The sequence below is a fragment of the Aptenodytes forsteri genome, unplaced genomic scaffold (assembly GCF_000699145.1).
Source record: "Aptenodytes forsteri isolate BGI_AS27 unplaced genomic scaffold, ASM69914v1 Scaffold325, whole genome shotgun sequence".
Lineage (NCBI taxonomy): Eukaryota > Metazoa > Chordata > Aves > Sphenisciformes > Spheniscidae > Aptenodytes > Aptenodytes forsteri.
Genome location: NW_008795575.1, coordinates 718,494 through 724,644, shown reverse-complemented (window position 1 = coordinate 724,644; position 6,151 = coordinate 718,494).

Sequence of the window (6,151 nt, the reverse complement as noted above, 5' to 3'; positions counted from 1 at the left end):
GGCTTGTCTGGACCTACCACGTTGCATCTGTTTCCTTCAGGCTGGAAGAATTTTAATTACAATTTCTACGAGAACAGACAATACAGACAGCTCTGGACTTATCCTCCAATGTGGAGACAACATCAGTGCCTATGGACAAGGAAGCACATCTCACCCACAAACGGAGGACCTCCAGTGCTCTTGAGTAATATGGTCCTAAAAGTACAATCATGCAGATGACATGCCTGAGAGCAACCACCTCCCCCAGCCCACCACCTGCAGTTAGGCTTGTTCTCGGGGTGACACGTGGCATGAAAATGACCCACTGCATTGTTTCCAAGCCGGGCCAGAAGCTGGTGACATGGTGGCCTAGTAGGACTTGAGCCCATACGTCACTCGAAGAGGCTTATCCCACGTTATTTATACCAAGCTGGCTGGGCAGCCTTCCTCTGAGCCTGCCTTGCCTCGCTTGTTCATGGCAAAAGCAACCAGCCCCATGTCTCCAACTGGTTCTGGGGGAAGAGGGACCAACCCTGCCATCGCTTGTGCCCACACCAACAAAGCTGTGACCAAGCACAGCCTGTGCTGAGACAAACTCATCTTGGGATGCCCCAAGCCCTGCTTCAGAAAGAGCCTGAAACCTAATGAGCAGCCCTGACCTCCGCCGGTCGGTGGAAGCAGTAAAACCTTGTCCTGGCCACCACCCCATCCTGGAGCACCAGGACGGGTAAGGGACACTGCAGCCAGGGGGATATTTCTGCTCTAGCGCTGACCCAAGCCTGGCCTGTGCCAGCAGCGATGGCCAAGCCCTTCCCTCCCGGAGCAAGGCAGGAGGCCAAACTCCTGCTGCTCAGAAATGCTCCTTTGCTGCCACATCCCAGGACCCCACAGGCTGCACGCCTTGGCCTGATGTGGTAAGGGAAGATGGAGTTGCTTTATGGATGGGCAACAGGTTGCAGGAATTGCCCAGGGTCCTACAGGAGACGAGTGGTCCTAACCGTGGGCTCTTCCCTGTCACAGGCAGGGCTCAGTCCTTTCACTCTCCTCACGCGTCCTCTGTTTTGGGATCCAAAATCCCAGAGCAGCTCTGGAGAGCCGGATCACAGAAATCCACGGTGAGGTTTGCTCGAGACCCACTTCTCTTACAAAGCTGTCACGCTGCATCTCCAAGACGAATGCGTTTGGCTTTGGGTTGGCTTGGCAACTGCTTTTTTGCTGGTTCATTAACTAATTGCTTAAGACAGTGTGGATGTTACATAGATACAACCACGTTTGAATGTGGTGGAGCACGTATCTACCTCTGAACATCCTCAGTCGGGGATCCCTAGGTGCCAGTGTACCATCCCCAAGCAGTCCCCAATAGGCTTCATGGACCAGAGGATGGCAGGAGGGCCATCAACCCCGTTCAGGACATCGAGAATAACTTCATTTACAGGAGGCAAAGCCTACCTGATGTCCCTCAGTGTGGCTAAGAGCCATCTCAGGGATGATTTGAGTCTGGAGACCACTGTGTCCATAAACCAAGCAAGTCTCAAACATCTCCCCTCCAGCAGTCTGTGTCCTGAACACCTATTTTTCTCATTGGATTATTTCTGGTGCCCACCTGGAAGACCTCGGCCTTTCTGGAGGACACATTCCTCATGTAGGAACCTGCTGGCAGTGCAGCCCAGGTGCTGTCCAGCTGCAATAAGTCCTACATGGGCAGAATTGCCCAGGCTCAGCTTCATCCTTTCCTCCCCAACCCTGGATGAGGTGAACTTTGTTATTTTCACATCCAGAGCAGCACCGCACGTCTCCCTCACGGCTGCTGGTGAAACATGCCACGTGTCGAAGCCACGCCGAGCAGTATTTGTGCTATGCTGGGGAGCTGCGCAGCGCTGCTTTGCTGCTGGGGCTCTAGCTTCAAGGATTAGTCATGGTAATCGTAGTAACCTGTGATTAATTCCTCCTTTTCCAATTTGCAGTGCTCTCACAGAGGATGTACGTATTTATACCTGCCGGCCAAAGCCATGGGAAAACTGCATAGCCTAGAGAGGAGGAGGACAGAGACCTGGAGGTCTTGAATTCTTTAGAAGTTGAATAACACACCCAAAAGGAAATAAGGGAAACGAAACGCGTGATCGCACCCACGAATCGCTCTCCTTGACTGCACTGGAGAAACGGGGTAAAATTCACAAGGATTTTCACTGTGGGATCGCTCCTGGCACAGTTTCTGGGTCTGCACAAGGATCTGGGAGTTGAGCAGAGCTTCTCCATTTGGGTAGAGACAATGGGCCACAGACCACGTCAGGTCCCTTTTGAAGGCATCACCCTTCACTAACGCTTGTCCTCTTCCAGCAGGTGTTTCCATCCCCAGCAGAGACGCTGTACCTGGCTGTTGGCGGCTGTAGGTGCTGTTGGTGTAGCCAGTGTTGGCGGTGCTTCAGTGCCAAGAGGAGCCAAGAGCTTTTCTGCAGCAGGACGACATGCACGGGGTGTCACAGTGTCCTGGGGGGAAGGTGACCCTCTCCCAGGGGTAAGTCACGCTCTCCTACGTGTGTGGCCCTGACTTTCTGAGTTGGTTCTTCTCTGCCTTGAACCAAGAGGGAGCAAAACAGGGCTCTTCAGGCTCAGCTCGGTGGGAATCCAGGCTGGGCTGGTCTCCTGTGTCCACACGGACACCAGGAACAGGCTGGAGGGCAGCTGATGTGTGGCTGAGCTGGTCCAACTCTGAGTGGTCTTTGCTGCTCCCTCAGCGGCACAATGTCAAACCATCTGATGGGCTCCGTAAATGACCCTATAGCACACGTGTCAACGTGTGTGTGTGTACATGTTCATGTGTTTGTGTGTGTACACAGGCAATGTGGAAGCCCATAAATTAATGCACCTTCAGCTTGATCTATTTTTGCACTCTCCAAAACACAAGAGCCAAGTTCCTTCCCGCACCGTGAGTTGGTGGACGCAGCATCTGCTTCTCAGCATGCAACTAAAAGCCATGTGATGATGATTCTCTTTTTAAGAGTGTTGATTTTGTAGGAAGAGGGAGGGAATTTTTCCTGAGACATTTTTCCTGAGAGGGAAATTAGACCCAGACCTTACTTTTCTTTCTTTTTAAGAGGGAAAGAGTCCAAGTCCTCTACATCGGTGGCTTTTTCAACCTTCTCGCACATGCAGACACCGGTGGGTGGATGTAGAGCTGCCAAAGTGAGGTTTGTCATTCTTGGTAACCTTCCATGGTCACATACGAGCAAGTATTTCTCAGCCCCTGGTGTAGACCGCGGACTAAAGACTGAAATTGCTCTGCAATGTGTGTGAAGGTGAGCCCTGAATTTTGCATATTTTTTTTCAGGCTTTTCCAACTTAGAGCCAATGTTGGAGGCGAGACAGATCCTGACGACAGGGTCCCAAGAGGGCAAATGCTAAAGGCCCCAGCAGAGGCTTTGTCAAGCGCCCGTTCCTGTACCCACACATCGGGCAGGCAGCACCGCACCGCCCTCAGGACCCCCCGGAGGAGGGGATCAGGAGGGTGGGCTGCCCAGGAAGTGACTGGCTCCCACCCATGGGGGACGGGGAGCAGAGACCCTCTCCTCCTCACCCAGCCACTTTGCCAGCACACCAAGATCATGGCGGGGCTAGAGGCTCTGCCCCCGTGCAGGGAGGAAGATGCAACGTGCATCCCTGCAACCTTCCCACTGGTCCTTCGCTGCCTCCTGTTCCTCCTCTGCTTGGCAGAGACCTTGCCAGACCTGGCTCCGGGGCAGCACACAAGCCTCGTACCCTGGGCCCTGAGATGGGCTTGGAACATCCTCAACGGGCAGCATCTGGCCCCCAAAGTCTCCCTGTGCCCTCAGCCAAGGGGTGGTGGGAGCGGCGAGGTGCCCCAAGCAGCCTGGGTGAGTCACGCATCAGCAACCCAGCAGCAGGTCCCCGCGGCCCCTGGCTGTGCCCCGAGGCTGGCAGCGGGCCGCAGCCCTGCTCGTGCCTCCTCCCTGTCCCCAGAGGTGCAGCACAGCACGTGCAGCTCGGCATGAGCCTGGGTCCCTGAGTCGTCACATCCCTGGGTGGGCCAGGCAGGGGTGGACCCTTGACAGGTACAGATGGGGACACCGAGTGACACGGTACGGCAGTGAGTGCTGTACATGGGTGCTGAGGGCTCATCAGACCTCATCCAGGCAGGATTTAACCATGGGGCTCCTCGGTGTGGCTCTGGCAGGCAGGCACCCGGGCACAGGTCAGCTCTGCGGGAGGCTGTGTAGGGAAGGATGCTCCGTGGGAGGATCGGCTGGTGTCCTGGGGGAAAGGTGTTTTCTTGCTGTCTCTGCAAGGGAGCAGGGCGCTCCCTTATCCCAGGACTGCTCTGCTTCTCCCATCTGTCCGTGACAGCAACGTGAGCAAAAGGAAGCCCTCAGGGAGGTTTCTCTCCTCTTGCAGGTGAAGGGGTCTGGGGGTTTTCAGATCCAGCACCGGTACCACCTCTGTGTTCCGGCTACGCATCTTGCAGCAGCCCGCTGTGGTGGCAGGCGCTGCACAGGTGTCACCCCTGCAGCACGGCCTGTCTTGCCTCACTGGTGATGGTTCAATGAAGTAAACCCAGCCTCCTCCTCCTCCTCTCCACTGCAGGGTGCTGCAGGAGAGCGGGGACCAGGCTGGGCAGGGGAAGCTCAGGGCAGGCTGCCCTGAGAAGATCCAAGGAGGCCCTGGGGCAAGAGAGGATGGGAGGAATGTCCGCATGGTGGGGGGTTAGATGAAGATTTGGGGACGGGTGTCCTCAGAGGGGAGACCAGCTCCCACGCTTGGGTGAGGTTTCTCTAACCAGCACAAGAGCAAAGCGACTGGTTCGCCAGTGGGGTTCCCTGGGAGGTGGCCACAGGGGGAGCAGAAGACACACCAGGAGGATGCAGTCCTCGGGCACCACCGCCGGCGCCGAGCGCACTCAGCTCCGACCCTGACCAGATGAAAGCAAGTCCTGGAGGGATGCAGCCATTGCTGCTGGATACTGCAGGGAGCTCTAACCAGCACAAGAGCAAAGCGACTGGTTCGCCAGTGGGGTTCCCTGGGAGGTGGCCACAGGGGGAGCAGAAGACACACCAGGAGGATGCAGTCCTCGGGCACCACCGCCGGCGCCGAGCGCACTCAGCTCCGACCCTGACCAGATGAAAGCAAGTCCTGGAGGGCTGCAGCCATCGCTGCTGGATACTGCAGGGAGGCGCAGGGACAGCCGCCCCAGCACGTACCCCACGGCTCTGGGGGGTGACAATTCAGTTCTGCCCACCTCATGCAACACTCACCCATCTCGTCCCCCTGCCCACCTCCTCCCACTTCTCCAGGGGCCTCCAAAACCCATCTTGTTATGGCACCAGCTGGTCAGAAGAATAATCCGGGTCTGGAGGGGAGCCAGGACAGAATGCAGCTCCGGAGGTGGGGCCTTGCGGAGCGAGCTATGGCAACGCGGCAGCATCCTTCTTTCCTTCCTTCCCTCCTCGGGAGGGAGCCCGGCAGAGATACCCTGCCCCGGGGTCAGCCCCAGGCTTGGACCTCTTGCTTCATCTTCTCCTGCGGGTGAACCTCAGGGGAATCCCTGCCCGAGAGCAGGCTGGTGCAGTGAGGGAGAGCCAGGGAAATCTTGTGCTAGCCGCATTGGTGCCCAGGGAAGGAGGAGATCTGGGTACCCTGCAGACCGGTCCTAACTCTGGGGGAGCAGCTGCAGCTGAAGACAGCACCTCAAGGCAGGAGCTGACCCACCAAGGCCAGGAGCTTCCCGGGGCAGCCTGAGGAGCACCTCAAGCCTCGGTGGGAGGGGAGGGCTGGACCCCGGCAGGGTGCTCCTCCGAGGGCCCCATCCCTCACTCCTATGCAGCATTTTGCCTGCACAAACCCTGCTCTCTCCTTCCAGACACCCACGCTTCCCCGACAGCCCCGCTATAGCACTGATGCCCAGCTACCAGTTACCATTTTCAGTCTGGAATGATATTTTTCAGGGAAGAACAGAGCAGTTTGTTACTAAACCCTGAAGGGAAGGATTGAGCCAGATTTCCATGATGCTGCCTCGAACCTCTGTGTGTGTGTGTGTGTGTGTGCGCTCTCTCCCAGCCTATTTCAGCGCAAAGACAATGAATGAAAAGCTGGTTTCTGTCCCCTCTTTAGCGATGGCACTGGATGAGCTGGATGGGGCCCTGCCTGTGGGGGTGGGTGG